Source organism: Acomys russatus, chromosome 6 (genome assembly GCF_903995435.1).
Source record: "Acomys russatus chromosome 6, mAcoRus1.1, whole genome shotgun sequence".
Classification (NCBI taxonomy): Eukaryota; Metazoa; Chordata; class Mammalia; order Rodentia; family Muridae; genus Acomys; species Acomys russatus.
The window spans coordinates 42,126,859-42,143,254 of NC_067142.1; the positions used below are offsets into that span (position 1 = coordinate 42,126,859).

Sequence of the window (16,396 nt, forward strand, 5' to 3'; positions counted from 1 at the left end):
ATATGGAAGAAGTAGCCAGAATTAGCCACAGTACCACGAGATGTTCTCTGTGACCTTTTTTTCCCCTGCAAATTGAAGACTAGCGAAGACCAGTGAAGCGATATAAACCATTGTAAGGCATAGCAATGCAAAGGCCTCTTCACTGTCTCTGGGCTTTTATCTATATTCTCGTCTCAGGGTCCACCTACAGATGTTCTCAGCCAAAATCACTCCCCTCACACGAGACAGCTCCAAGCAAAACATCACATGACACAACTGAGTTAAAAAAAAAAAAAAAAAAAAACAGACATTTCCACCACACCTGGGTTTCTTCTTCCTCTACTCCTACTATTCATATATTTGGTCTTTTCATAATATGATAGAGTTCCTGGATGTTTTAACATTTAACCTTTTTTTTTTTTTTTTTTTTTTTTTTTTTTTTTTTGACCAAAGTAACCATTTCTTCTATCTTACCTTCAGGACCTAAGATTCTGTCTCCCATCTCTTCCATTTTGTTTGAACTTTCTTAAAAAAAAAAAAAAAAATATATATATATATATATATATATATATATATATATATATATATATTTAATTTTTCTTTAAATGAAAATAGATTCTTTGTTCACATAATATGTCCTGATCATGGTTTTTCCTCCCTTACTTCTCCCAGTTCCTCCCTACATACCCTCCCATCTGATTCCATTTCTGTTCTGTCTTGATTAGAAAACAACAAGTTTTCAACCTGTGGCTCATATATGGATATCCTGCATATCAGATATTTACATTACAATATATAACAGTAGTGAAATTACAGTTATGAAGTAGTGATGAAATAATTCTGTTTGGCCACCCCTGCATGAGGAACTACATTAAAGGCATGCAGTATTAGGAAGGATGAGAGCCACTGTTCATGGATGATAATAATAAAATATAATTAAATAAAATACAGCAAAATAAAGCAAAAATGGTCACAGCAAAGTTGGACAAAACAAAGAAACTGAAGAAAAAGATCTCAGAAGACAACACAAGAATCAGAGACCAATTCATTTTCATGCTCAGGCATCCCTTAAAAACACAATAAATTGGAAGACATAATATATATGTAAAGGACCTGGTTCAAGGCCAGCCCCATCTACAAAGTGAGTCCAAGTCAGCCAAGGCTACAAAGAGAAACCGAGAGAGAGAGAGAGAGAGAGAGAGAGAGAGAGAGAGAGAGAGAGAGAGAGAGAGAGAGAGAGAAGAGGGAATGAATTTTGAAGTCCTTGTCTTTTGCTTGAGGCATATTGAATTTCCCTACTTTATTAGAGACATATTGTCCTCAGGGTTATTGGTTGTTTTTACGCTGTCACCTATGCATCTCGGATGATTGTAAATTGAGGTACCGATATCTGGTCTTGTCTATGTTGTGTAGATGTTATGTTTCTTGGTTTCTATTGCCCTTTCTGGTTCTTAGGAGAGTGTGGTAGCTGTCAGTTGCTTGGTAGGGAATGCTTCTGATAACTTGCCAGATGTGACCACTGGGGTCCCAGGTAGGATGTGTTTCTTGGTATTGTGAGCTGACAATAAGAACTGGGGATGGACTGGAGGGGACAGAGTACTAAGGGTGTGCACAAAAGAGAAGGAAGCTCAGTGCACCATTAGCATCCCAGGGCCTACTTTATTAGAGACATACTGTCCTCAGGGTTATTGGTTGTGTTTTTACGCTGGCACCGATGCAGCTCTGTGATAGAGAAAGAGAGGCCACTGTAGGTAGGCTGCTACCAAGCTGGGGCTAAGACTGAGGGACTGGAATTGGAGAACAGGAAGGAGAGTGAAGATTGCATAGTGGATTCCCTGGCTGGCTGGCGAGTGAAGCTAGCAGATTTCCAGTGAGTGCCTGAGGGTGCTGGCAACTGAAACAAAGGGCTGGAAGGGAGACAGGGAAGGAGGTTGTTGAAGCTCTTTGTGTGATACATTTGAAATGTGGGCAAAGAGTGAATGTCTCAGTTTATAAAGGCTATCACTACACTGTTTTACCCTCATGACCTTGTCTAAAGGCTCAAGGCCCCACCCCCATAATGCTGTCACTCCAGGGCTATAGCTTCTGCATAGAGGTATTCTATGGATGTACATGGCAATGCATCACTTTCCACAGAACAGGATGTCAAACTGTGCTGCGGGTGACAAGGTAGTGACCAGTTAGATATTTCAACTTTTCAAAGTGACAGCTGAAATTCTCCTGGGGTGAGCTGAAGACACGGCCCCAAAACCTCAGGATCTTTTGAAAGAGGATAACAATGCCGCCGTTGACTTCAAAATTAGCCACATGTTCTCAAGTGGCGTTCCAGGAGAAATATTTGAGGTGAGCCACCAATTGACTCATTTGTGAGCAAGTGTATGTTCTAGCCAGTATAGCATTGTGAACAAAACACACAACCAATTCAGCCATATGGCCTTGGGTCCCAATTTCCCCTCTTAAAAACATGGATACCACTAATCACTTCCTTCTAGGGGTGTTGTCAAGATTATATGATACACATTTATTTGTTCACATGTGTACACACACTCACACATGCACACACACACCACACATGTTGCACAAAGAATATCTAGCTTATAGTTGGTGCTATATAAATGTGAACTACTATTACTATTATGATTTTTTTGTAAATAGGGCTCTGAGTGCATATCCTTGTCACACATTTTCTTGTACATACCAGAATGGGTGCTAGTTTGACAGTGATGTTGATCTAACTTCACCTGGATGACCACATTACATTTGGTGCCTGTTATTTTCTGGTTTCTGCTTAAGTAAGAGAGACCTCTAGAATCTAAGACTGAAGGAAGTATGCTTTTATTTATTTTTATTCTCTTTGTTGTAAGGGGACTGCTGAGAACATCCACACAATTCAGGAGTTTATCCATGTGATAAAAGTTTGATTCTAGTTTGCCCTACTGTTTCAAGCTTGCTCTTTTTCTTTTTTTATTTTCTGAGAAACTCTAGAGGCAGGACAGTTCTGGTTACTGGTGAAAATACACTGTTATTTTATGTCATTAGTTAATGCATTATGGCCATGTACTTGCAAATGGAAAATTTAGAGATGGGGAAGATAGAGCTTGATTGGCACCATTACCAAAGTCTGTGTTGTACCAACCTCAGCTCTGAGTTTTTAATGGCTCTTGGGAGGGGGAAGGAAACAGATATAAATGCTGATGATATTCTATGGGTCATTTCTGTGTCCAGAGAAGAAGCTTCCCAGTAGAAATTATACACAACATGTTCATGTTTTAAATGTAGTAGCTGCCTGTTGTTCAATACCTCTATTATTTAAACAAATTGATTTTTTTTATTTATTATTTCTGTAAAAAGATACCTGAACCTTACTAAATTATCTGTTTGGGATGTATGGGTGTTTTTAATCTACCCCCCTGGTACCTGCTAGACTACAGAGTTGAGTAGCTACTTAGGAGGCATTGGGAAAAACTTCTATTCTAGAATCTGTGTCCATATATTTCAATCGTGTTATTCATTTATTTTAATTTAAAATTTTTCGTCTTTATTTGTTTGCAGTTCTGTAACTTTATTTGACATTCGGCAGGCTAGTTCTCCACAGTGACCGTCTGTAGATTCTTGAATGTGGTAACAGGCACGTAAGTTACCAATGTATAGAGCTTGTTGAGTAAGTCCTCACCTTCATTACATTTTCTGGACAAATGTACTCGGATACAACATGGAACATTCCTTGTTTCTTTGGCCCAGACAGATTTATTGAGCCTGGTATCTATGCGCACATCTGGAGTACCCATCTCCTTCATGGCAAATTTCACAATTTCTTTGAGGGTCTGAGGAGCATGCTTCTTGAGGCCCACTCCAGGGATGCGCTTGTGTATGTTGATGGCCCCTTCTTCTTCTTGCCACCCTTCTTTGCTGGAGCCATTCTGCTGGGCCAAAGCTGGAAAGGACAGGCACAAGGGCTTGTGGGAAGGAAAGCCACATCGCCATATAACCTCCGGGTCACTGTGACACACATTAACACACCTGCTTCACCCTGTAACGCGCCAGGCAGCTATTGTTACAGGGGTCAAGTACAGCAGTAAATAAGAGTCCCTGTTTTCATGTGAAGAAACAATAAATAATAAATATGTAATGCAATATCAGATAGTAAAGACAAGCTTAAAGGGACAAAGAATGATGGGAGGCACATTTTGAATGTGAGAATCAGGAAGGCTTTCTCTGGGATGGTCACATCTGAATGGGAGTGAAAGGGTGATGTAGACATCTGGGCCTAGCATTCCAGACAAAGGGAGCACCACACACAAGAGAATTTCTCTGATGAGTTTAAAAGTGTATGTAAAAAGTGCTATGGTTTGAGTATAAACTGTCTGCCCTTTCCCTCCAAAAGGCTCATATGTTAAAGCCTTGGCTTCTAGATGATAACGAGCTGGTTGGACTTGAGGGCTCTAGGGGTCAGTCCTTGATGAAGTCATAGTATGATGCCATAATTAGGATGTGGGTCCTAGGTGAAGGAAGTAAGTCACTGGAGACCACACTTGGTCCTCAGCTACATCCATCATCTCTCAGTTTTCTTGCTTCCATGAACTAAGATGCTTAACTTTGGAAAATCCCCCACATGATGCTCTGTGTCAACTTAGGTCAAAACAGTGGCTCTAGAGACCTTGGACTGAAACCTCTCAAATCCTGAGTGAAATAACCCTTATAAATGCTTTTATGGGTGTTTATAGCAGCAGCAGCAGCAGCAGCAGCAGCAGCAGCAGCAGCAGCAGCAGCACAACAGATGGCTAATAAGTCAATGCAGTGGAGACAGAATGATGATTTTTTTTCAGTTATTTTTATTTATCTCTTTAAAAGAGCCATATTTATTCTCTCAGATGAGTTGACTGTGCCTGTCTATGTGCTTTCTTGGTATATGCAAAGAGGGATGAATAAACTGTAGTCTGAATGTGAATTCTGGAAGAAAAAAGTTTTACAGCTAGATATTTGGATAGTGTCTTGCCCTGTTTCTGCAGGAGAATTAAGTAGTTAACCATAAGGAGTAAGCAAAAACATTGGATAATGGTTTTCAGCAAGAACTCTGGCCATAGTTCCATGTTGTATTTATGGGGTTACTAGCTCTAATACCATTTGGATTCTTGGCAGGTTCCAGAAAATAAATCCACACGTCATTGTATGCCCTTAGATGCAGGCAAAGTTGATTGCTGTCTATGGTGTTTACAGAGGATAAAAAGCTGTGCTGGTAAAAATCAAGCATTGTCATGAATAGGTTTTGAATCTGTGAAAGCAGAGATGCAGCACAAGGAAAATTTAGCGCCTCTAACTTGAAGGCTTGACTGGCTCAGAAGACGCAGTTGGCAGCTCCTAAATCCACAGTGTTTATGATCAAATGTGTGCTGTTGAGAGCTGACCTCAGGGGACTGCTTGTGGGATCCAAACTTCTTGTGTTTGTTGTGCACATGGAAAGGTCAAAGGAGTAAATGAGGTGTGGATACTCTGTTGTGACAAGTTCTCTCTGTTCTTGGGTTTTCTGATATCTGAGGCAGAGAACTGACTGGCAGCCTTAGTGGGTACTGGGAAATGTGCTCGAATATTTATTCTTTCCAAAAAAGATGACTTATTCGAGACATCTATTTAAATGGCATTTTCATTTTATTTCCCTTCAAAGGAAATGATTAAATTTCAGTCTAATTTTAGATCCAGAGTGTCACACTATAATTTCGTTTACTGATTTTGGCAAGTACTCTCCTAGTGTTAGGGTTTTCCAACTTGCTTGGTACTTTCCAACATAAAAAAACGAAAACACAAAGGTCTATTAATAAGTTGGCCTGTTGGTGAGCCATGTGTACAGAGGAAACATCAATGGGACTTTTAGATAAATGAAAGTTACATACTTAAGCCTGACCTACTTATAGCAGATAATGGGTGAGGCAATTTAAAAACAAGCTAATAGGAAAGAGGAGACAGGCTTATGTTAATGATTCTGGGGGAGTTATTTTGTCTTCACTGTTGCCCCATGGTAGTAAAAAGTGAGACAAGCCATCAGATGCTAATCACAACGACCTATGTGCCTGGGCTGCTTGGGATTATCTCCATTATTAACTTGGAACTGAAGATAGTGATAGAACTTGATTCAGCATTTTATTGTTGTGTTACTGTGATAGTTAATATTGATTGACGGCTCGACAGGATCTAGAAACATCTAAAACACACGCATATGGTGTGTCTGTGAGAGAGTTTTAAATTAGGTTAATTGAGGTTTAAAAAGATCCATCTTAACGGCACCATGCTGGCACCGTGGCATTCTTACAGCATCGCTTGCTTATTTTTATTTTATCAAACGCAAGCATTATGAAACAATTTTAAAAGTTTATGGCCCTAAAATGTTTTAATTCTTTTTTTTGTTCATTAAATTTGTTCTCTGACAATTTTGTACCTGTATATAACACATTTTGATCACTCTTGCTCCTTTCTTTCTTTTCTCTTTCCACTCCTACCTGTCCTTTCCCCCTACAAGTTCCTTTGCCACACTTACGACCTTTTGTCTGTGTGACCGTGGGTTTGAAACTCTCACTGGAGCCAGGGAGTTTTACTCCAGTGGGTGTACAACTAAAAGAAATAACCAACCCCTCTCTCCTAGAATTTGTCAGTAGTCACTAGTTCAGTAGGGAGGAACAGGACCCCATGATTCCTTTCCTGATCCATACCTAAGTGTTGACAGACCCATTTCTGCCAAGTCCAAATGTAAGTAATGGCAACCACTGTGAGGCTACCCAGGACATGGTATTTTGCAGACTTTATCCATATCTTCCACCTTGGCTCTTAAGTTTTTTCTTTCTGCCCTCTCTTCAGTGATGTTCCCTGAGCCTTAGAGGAGCAGGGTGATGATGTAGATGTCTTGCTTGGGGCTTATTATTTAACCCTCCTTTATTCTCAATACCATGAGCTGCCATAAGTCTCTGCATTCACCACCATTTACTACAGAAAGCCATTTCTCTGATTAAGGATCAGAATAGCATTTGTCTATGCATATAAACATAAATATTTAGAAGGAAGTTAAGTTAAACAGCAGTAGTAAGCTATCTGATAGGACCTATGGCTTTTCGGACATTTTGTTTTGTTTTGTTTTACTATTGGATTTATTCTACTGGGCATTATACATACCTAAGCATTGAAATGATCCATGCAACCTAGTTTTTTAATTAAGCCAATTAAAGTTTTTACTCCTTTCATTAATGGCCAGCCCATGAGTGGGCTTGTGTACCTCTGAAGAGTTTTTTGATGCCCAAGCTCAAGTTCAACATTTTAAAAGGCAAAAACTTCTAAGACCATAAATTACATCCAAGTTAGATAACAGTCAGAGTAACCTTGAAATGTTCATTGTAGGAAGAACAAGACCTGCCTTGGCCAGGAACAAGGCCCTGCCTGGCAACATACATGCGCAGAAGGGGGCCTTCATGTAGAGTCAACCTGAGACTTACCTGCGCATGCCAGGGCATGCCCAGAGACTGACTGCCCAGAGTCTGGTGAGAGCAAAATGGGAACCAAGGAGGATGAGCCAGGGAAGCAGCTTGGAGTTTGGGAACCAATGGGGCACGGGGAGCAGGGTATAAAGGCATGCTGTATTTTAGCAATAAATGAGTCTGCTTCTGCCTCTTGCATGATTCCTGGAGTCTGTGGGAGTCTGTGTTGTTGACTCTAGCTCATCCCTCCCCAGAAGGGTACTGGGTACAGGTCCCAGCAACACTTCATTCCTGGCAGAGCATAGTATTTATTTCAGACATAATATCACAATTATTTTTGACTTATGCCATTTTTAGTTATTGTATTACTTTAATTATTTTGGTTAATACATCTGGACCATGGTGAAAGCCATGGAAATCTCAAATGTGTTGCCAAGGCAGATGTGACCATTTTGGGGGATGGGTTAGCGGTCTGAGTCCTGTGTAAGCAAACACAAAACAGAGTCAGAGCATGGTGTCATTACCTTAGTCACTTGATATTTTATATTTTCTGTTTCTGCATGAAGGAACGCTATGCATGAAACATCAAGAAACTTTCAGGAAATAATTTCTATATGTTAAAATAGTAAGGAATTCAATTTCTAAATTAATTAATAATAAAAAAAAAAAAAAAAAAGGAAGAGCCTTGACATGACATGAGATGCTCCAAAGATGCCTTAGAGCTCATTTTCTGTTGGCCACCTACTGCTGGGCAAGTAGCAGCCTACCCTTAAGGGTAGTTTGTTTTCCTAGTGACAGTCCCTTGGAGGATAAACTTTAATTTGCAAGTGGTTATTGGTTGGAGATAGCTTCTGGGTTGGGCATGGGGCCATTTGTCCACTTCTTTCAGCTCCAGGACCCCTTCTCATACAGACACATGAAGGCCCTGTGCATGCTTGCCTCAGTCTCTTGAGTTCATATGTCCTTTGATCTTGTTGATTCAAAGGGCCCCTGTTTTCTTGGTCTACTCCATCCCTTCTAGCTCGTATACTCCTTCCCACCCCCCTCTTCTTTTCTGTGGTGTTTCCTGGGTCCTGAGGGGAGGGGTTTGATAAGCATATTCCATTTGGGCTGACTTTTCTGACATCTCTCATTCTCCACTTTATGTTTGACTGTGGGTCTCTGTGTTTGTTCCCATCCACTGCAGGAGAAAGCATCTCTGATGATGGCTGAACAAGGCCATGGGGATGGCAGAATGATTTGGAATTTTTTGATCTTATTTTTCATTTTATTTTATTTACATACTTTTCTCTCTTTTTATAGTTTCCAGTTTAGTGAGTTTTTTTCCCCAATTCCTAAATATGCAAAGGATCTCTGATTCTTATATTTTTTCTTGGGCTTTTTTCCTCTTCAGTTTATTTTTCCTATTCTGATATGTTATTTTTATCATAATAATATAATAAATATAATTATATTATAATCCATTAAAAGCCTGTTCACTTTTTCTAGTTATTAGGTTCTTAGTATATCTAGTAGTAGTTTAATTTGGTTCATTGTTTTTGTCCCTGATGCAGATGTTTGTCTGCATGTTGGACTAATCATTAGTGTGAATTTTCATTTTAATAGGCATGTACAATATTGCAATATTGCTAATATCTTGATAACCACAACTTGGTTTGAAGGGGCTAGTCTAGTTTTCTTTTTGAAAAAAAAAAAAAAAAAGCCTGTTCATTTTCTAATGAGAAACAGAAAGGGGGTGGATCCAGTTCTGAAGCGAAGTGGGGAGAAACTGGAAGGAGAAGAGGAAGGGGAACCATAGTCAGGGTATATTATGTGAGGGGAAAAAAGCTACTTTCAATTAAAAGGGAAGTTAATTAATTTTTTTGTGGTTTATTCTTTAGATACCCAAGTATTGTGCTCATGGAGAGCACTGATGGAAGGAAGGGAGGACTAATGGTATCACAGCCATCTGCTGCTGTACTTGCTCACTTGTTGGAAAGATTGTCTATTTCAAAGTGTTAGAAAACTTAAGGCAGAGCTTACTGCTTTAATTTTAAAAATAATCTTGAGGTAATTGTATTTGTCCTTGAGATAACTTATCATTAAACCAATTGCCTTTCTGTTCTACAAATCTGTGAAATCAAATACTATCATTTTACACTTTGGTAGATATCTGTAGTGTAACCACTGTTTGCAAAATGATAATCATTTATGTGTTAAAGTGGTATTCAGTTGTTGAAGATCCAGTCACACTAAGAACATCCTCTAGCAGGAATCTCCAGGCCACACTGTACTCAGGTATTTGGTAGAGTGGATTCTAAGAACATGTGGACGTTTTAGCATCATTTAGTTGAAGAAGATAGTGTCTGCTTTGGGGCATGAGAGCTCAGTGGTCCCCTTTCTCTGAATTAGCCAAAGACACATCTGATATCCTGCAAGCCTGGAGATCCATAATGCAAAGCATCATCTTAGGCTGTCTTTTAGCCTCACTTGTCCCCACTGGCTTTGTGCCTGTATGCAGAGAACAACCCATAGACTCGTGGAGAAATGTTGTATCCTCTAGGTTAGGTTTTTCTTACTACTACTTGACTGATAACAAAAAGACTCTCTGTTATTTAAGCAAATAACGTTAAGCATGTATAAAGTTTTGCTTGCCTTGTTTTGATGCGGAAGATTGGTTATTGCTGTGGCAACTAAGTCAGTCACTTGATGAACAGCTCTTAACAGTCCTATCTGTGATGTCAGATTTTACTTAGCAATGTTCTTCTTTTGAGGATTTTTCATATGAACTAATCAATTTACAAAATCAATTAAGAATTTTGACAGTGGCTTTTGTTCAGAAATCTGTTTCTTGGGATTGGAACATGGCACTAGGAAGTTCTAGCCTTTGGCTTGAATCTACTATCAGTAGCTTTATTATTATCAATGCCCATACATTAAGGTTCTAAGCTGGCTAAATCATCAAACAAATGCTGCATAGTAATTTGACCTCTCTTACTTGGTAAGCTATATTTAGTTTTAATTACAACTGATGCTTAATACAATACTATCTATTTTTCTTCATAGAAAACATTGTTCGGCATTCCTTTTGTTGTACAGATTATAGCACAAGTTATGCTGTAAAGTAGTTGGTATCTACTTATTTAATTTGATGAAGAAACCAGATATCAACAAACATTTTTCAAAGTCATAGCAGCACAAATCTAGCATTATCATCTTTATCATGGCTTTAGGAAGATTTCTTAGAAATGTTATCTCAGGGAACATTCAAATTAAGTTATACATGAGGAAAATTCATGATGAACATAAAAAAGTACAGATGTTAGTGACCTGATGAGACTGACAACTGGGTGCTAAGAAGATTGCAAAAGGGAATGTTACTCAAGTTTCTTTGGGTATTTAAGATGTTGACTAAAATTAGTCAGCAGCATTGTGACACTATTCTCACCTTTATGAAAAGTATACATAGGTAAACACACAGACACACACACATACATTAACCATATTTTCTGCAGCATATGGGTAAGTCATATGTTTTGTTTGGTAGGTTAAGCAAATAAGCAAACAGTTTGCAACTTAAATGTTTGGGGCCCTTATATGTAGGGGACATATAAGGAAGCAAGTCATTGCAAGGACATTGGGCACTTCTGACGAAGCACTTCCACACTACAGGGTGCTATAGTCCCATCATCGTTACTTCTTGTTCCATAATTTTCAAAGCTCTGTGAATTTAAGCATCTTATCTTTCAGTCTTGTTCTTATTGTATGTATAGTGCTCTATGGGTTAGCTTCAGACTGAAATTCATGTTTTACTGTTGTTGTGGTTAGAAATTAAAGATGGCAATGATGGGATGTTCAGCTCCTTCTTACTGTACATGTCCTTGGTCTTTGCCAGTTAACACATACCCCTGGTGACCTCACAGACTCACACTTACCCCCTTATCTCGTCACCACTCAAACTGAATTAGGCTTTGCCCTGGTGGCCTCATTTTAATTTCAGCTCCTCTTAAATGACCTTGTTTTCAAATAGGGTCTGGGGGTTGGGTTGGGAATAATTCCTGCATATCAATTTTGCAGAGACATAGTTTACCCTGCGACACTCAGAATTTACTTCAATTTACTTACTAGGTTACTTTAAAGATTTTCTTCTAATAAATATTTGCTGGTGTGTGTATGTTGTGCAAGTGCTCTCTCTCTCTCTCTCTCTCTCTCTCTCTCTCTCTCTCTCTCTCTCACACACACACACACACACACACACACACTATCTCATACTCAACTGTGTGTGGGAAAGAGCAAGAACGAGAGAGAGAGAGAGAGAGAGAGAGAGAGAGAGAGAGAGAGAGAGAGAGAGAGAGAGAGAGAGAAAGAGAGTTTGTTATTTTGTGAAAAAGATAAGGCATAATAAATATATTTCACTCAAGTCTTCACAGCACCTTGTTTGTATCTTTTTATGATACAAAAGTTGCCTGCTGTCTTTCAGTGTTTAGACTGTAAATTTTTGAGGAGAGACACTGACTCATTTTGTTTCTCCCAGTACTTCTCTGAATAAATATTTATTAGATTTAGCTGAACCTAATATAATTTAAAAGAGAAATTTGATAGGTTCCATAGCAGAGGTGTACACGGGGTGGAATAAAGAGAAGAGGAGGAAGGTTCCCATTCTGGCTCAGACGTTTCGAGGACATTATATAGTTAGCTCGTGTTTGATGTCAATAGGGGAAGAAGGAACTAAGTATACACACATATAAACGCACATGTATTTATGTCTCTTGCTGATTATTTCTGTGAGCCGCTTTGAATAATGCACTTTTTGTGTCCTTCTTAACCCCATATCCGTACATCTTGTTTTCAGCTAAGTATCTCTACATAATTGTTCCCAGAAGTAGATAATATACTTTATACCCAGAATATAGACTTAACTTCTTTTCATTCAGTACTTCAACTTATTTTATGGTATCATCATTCTTTCAGTCTAACATATCTGAAATCTTGGGATCTCACGTTGTGAATCCTGATCTGCACTTGTATAATTAATGTTCAATTACATCAACATACTAATACTGAAGTTTTCAGTTATTTTCAGTAATCTTCTCAGGATGTCTTTCCCACTTTTTACTGAGTTTCTATTTTTAATTCTCCTGTGAACTGGAGCTTTCTTTCCATCCCATCACCTTCTATGATGTCACAGTTAATTTCCCCAAATTAGTACTTGGCTATTTTTACCCTTTTTAAAATTTGTAGTAGTCCCAATTTTGTGTGTGTGTGTGTGTGTGTGTGTGTGTGTGTGTGTGTGTGTGTGTGTGTGTGTGTATGTCTGGTGCCTGAGGAAGCCAGAGAGGTCATGGGATCTCCAAGGTCTGGAGTCATAGATATTTAGGAATATCCATGTGGGTGCTGGGAACCAATTTTCAACAATGAAGATGCAAATGCCTTGTCTTGTTTTGGTATTCAATACCCTTTTCTCCGAGCAACACTGATTTTCTCTTATTTTCCACTATGAAATGACTGAAATGCTCATTCTTTCAGTTACATACTTTGTATTGCTTATTTCAAACTTTGTCCTGTAAAGCATCACATTTGGTCATTCTCTCACTATGGATACACACATATTAATGTACATGTAATATATATATATATATATATATATATATATATATATATATATATATACACCTTTAATGAATATAGACATAAATTTTAGGGTATATACCCTCTCAATATACATATATCCTCTTTCATATACATATGAATTGATACTATAAGGACTAACTCATGTGATTTTGGAGACTGAAAACTCCTACAATTTGTAATATGCAAGCAGAGCTAGGAATACAAATTCCAGTCTGAGTCTGAAGGAATTTAGTGGGTTGGATGATGCCTACTGTCTTAGTCACTATTCTATTGCTGTGAAGACCATGACCAAGAAAACTCTTATAAAAGACAGCACTTAATTGGTGGCTTGTTCATGGTTTAGAAGTTTAGTCTGTTATCATCATGGTGGGGAGCATGGCTGCAAGAACATGGCAGAAATTTGGACCTGGACCTGGGCTCTTTCTCTTCATTTATCTATCTATCTATCTATCTATCTATCTATCTATCTATCTATCATCTGTCTATTTAATCAAATTGCAGCCTGAACCCAGCCCCCACCCTCCTCTCCTCCAAGTCGCACCCTCATGTCCACCTTCCCCCATTTCCCTCTCCCTTCTAAGAGAAGGGAGGCCCCCAAGGGGTGTCAACCCACCCTGGCATCTCAGCATGTCCTCTCCCACTGAGGCCAAACAATGCATCCCAGATAGAGGAAAGGGATCCAAAGGCAGGCATCAGAGTCAGAGATAGCCACTACTCTGATTGTTAGGGGACCCACATGATGGCCAAACTGCACATCTGCTACATATGTGTAGGGAGTCCAGGTCCAGCCCATGCATGCTCTTTGGTTGGTGGTTAGGTCTCTCTGAGCCCTGAGCCTGGGCTTTTGAAACCTCAGAATCTATTCCTAGTGACACATTTCCTCCAACAAAGCCACATCTCTTATTTTCTCAGTGGGGGACTGAGCATGCAAATATATGAGCCTTTGGGGGCCATTCCTATTCAAATCACCAGACTCACCCACCATGAGGAGTGCCATATGCTTTACTCAGTGCACCAGTGTAAATACTCTTCTCTTGGGAAATGCATGTTAAGGCATACCCTGTAGTAGTCAGATCTCTTTTTCTGTGACAAATGTGTAACTTAATTTAAAGTGAGGAAATGCTCATTTTGGCTCACATTTCTGAGGCTGTTGTCTATGATAGAGAGTTTCTATTGCTTTTAGATATATATGGTGGAAAGGTATGGGAGAGAAAAGATGTTTGCCTCATGACGACAGAAATATGGGAGAAGGAGGAGAGCAGGGACTATTATCTTCCAAAGGACAGGCCCAGTGGTGTAGTGGAAGGTTTTGGTGCCTTTAAAAACTCAGTTATGTAAACATGTTTTTGTTTTAATCCCAAGTGTGGGATGTGGGGATGATTCAAGTTGTCCACAGCAGCAGACTATTTGCCTCCTGGGGGTTTGAGAGAGGTTCTTTGCCAGCTGCAGACAGTCTAATTCTGAGGACTCTGGAGAGGGAATGAATGTCCAGGGAGAGATGGAGGCTCTGAGAAAGAAGAGTGCTGATGCTCCCCACTGCTGCTCCTGCTTGCTCTTGATGCAGTTTGATGAGAAGAAGTTGGAGATAGCCTGAAGCGAAGACTGGACTAGCCCCAAGGACCCGATGACCCTAATCAGCAGGAAGTGCTTATAAAAGACCTACACCCCTTCTCCCTACTAATCTTCTTCCACTCTACACCCCTTCTCCGTACTAACATTCTTTCACTCTTACCTGGTGTTGGGGTGTTAGAATAGGGGTGCAGTACGGATAAAGGGATATAAGAAGCCTCAACAAAATAAAATAAATTAAAAAAATAAAGACATTAACAAGTGGCACACAGATGTAGGGATTGGAATAATGGAAAATCTGGTACTAAGAAATGAACATACTGTTTCAGCATATGAGCAAAAGGTTTACTGTGGCTTCTGCCTCTGAGTTCTCTCCCACTCTGCATCTTCTTCCTATATTCCATCTCAAAAAAGTTTGGAAGAATGGTTAAACATTTGGAAAAGTTGCAAGTGGATATGGAGGGGTCTGAGAAACAAAAGTGGATGAGATAGGAGAATCAAAGTGTCACTCAATTCTCTCCTTTCTGAAAGGATTGCAGAATTGCCTGTGCAACTAGAGAGCTTGTGGGTAAAGACAGAAGCACTTGGGAAATGAAAAGTACTCCTGGGAAAAAAGAGAACAAAAGTGTTCAGACCTGGTAACTGAGAGCTGGAGTTTCCCACAATTCCCACCTTGCCCAACTCCTTGCACTTTGGGTATCAAGTTACCTAAAGCCCAGGGCAGTCTGGGGAGCCTGGAATAGCAGAAGGCTGTATAGGATGAAAGGGTTAATCTTGAGCAAACTGAGCTGCCAGAAGAGAAGCCTTGGGTTAAGATATTACCACCATTAATATTCCCAGTAACCACTAAAAGCCTTAGATTTCAATTGTAGTAAATTTGGTTATTTAAAAAGCAAGTGTGACCAAGCCTCTAAAGGCCTCAGAGCTCAAAATGCTGATGCATTAACCCTGAGTTATACTGTGCTTTGTGCCAGAGAATCATAGCAAGCCATTTCTGGTGGCACTGAGTTCTTGGCAAGAATACCTAAGCTTCCCTGAATTTATAGACAGACACTGTGGTTAAAGGCACTGGACTAATGAATGAGGGTCCAAGAGGGACATATGAGGTGATTTCTTTCAGTCAGGAAGTGGCTTAGAAGTTCTAGCTCGAGGCTCAGCAGCAAAAAGTACAGGCTGTTACAGACAAGAGCAGCCACGAGTTACCAGGTTATAGAAGAAACAATTGATCCAAAAAGTACTTGAATTGTTGATAATCTCCTTTTACAAAAACAACAACTAGTCTCATTCATATTAGAGAAAAAGACATTTTTTAGAGTAAAGGGGCAAATGAAGTAGAAACTCAGTTATGTAAATATGTTTTTGTTTTAATCCCAGGTATAGAATTTGGGGTTGATTCAGATGGTCCACAGCAGCAAATGATTTACCTCATGTCAGCTCTGAGAGGAGCTCTTTGCCAACCGCATATAGCTTAATTCTGAGGACTTTGGAGAGGGAATAAATGCTAGAACCAGGGGGTGGGGGTGGGGAGCACTCTGAGAAAGAAGAATGCTGGTGCTCCCCTCCTGCTCCTCCTGGTTACTGTTGATGCAGTTTGATGAGAAGAAGCTGGAGGTACCCTGAAATGAAGGCTGGACTCGTCCTAAGGAATCGAACAACTCTAAATGGGCAGGAAGCTGCCAGAGAGAACTCCACCCCACCCACTGTCCCTTCTCCAACTCGGTGTTGGAAGTGTTGGATGGTCCTAGGATGGATAAGTGGTGGAGAAGGGAGGTAAAGGCGTA

General features: G+C 39.6%; 1 pseudogene; it reads right to left on the reverse strand.

The window, feature by feature from the left end:
• Positions 1 to 3,560: 3,560 nt before the first annotated feature.
• LOC127191081 (60S ribosomal protein L31-like) lies at positions 3,561 to 3,991 on the reverse strand (annotated as a pseudogene).
• Between the last annotated feature and the right edge of the window lie 12,405 nt (positions 3,992 to 16,396).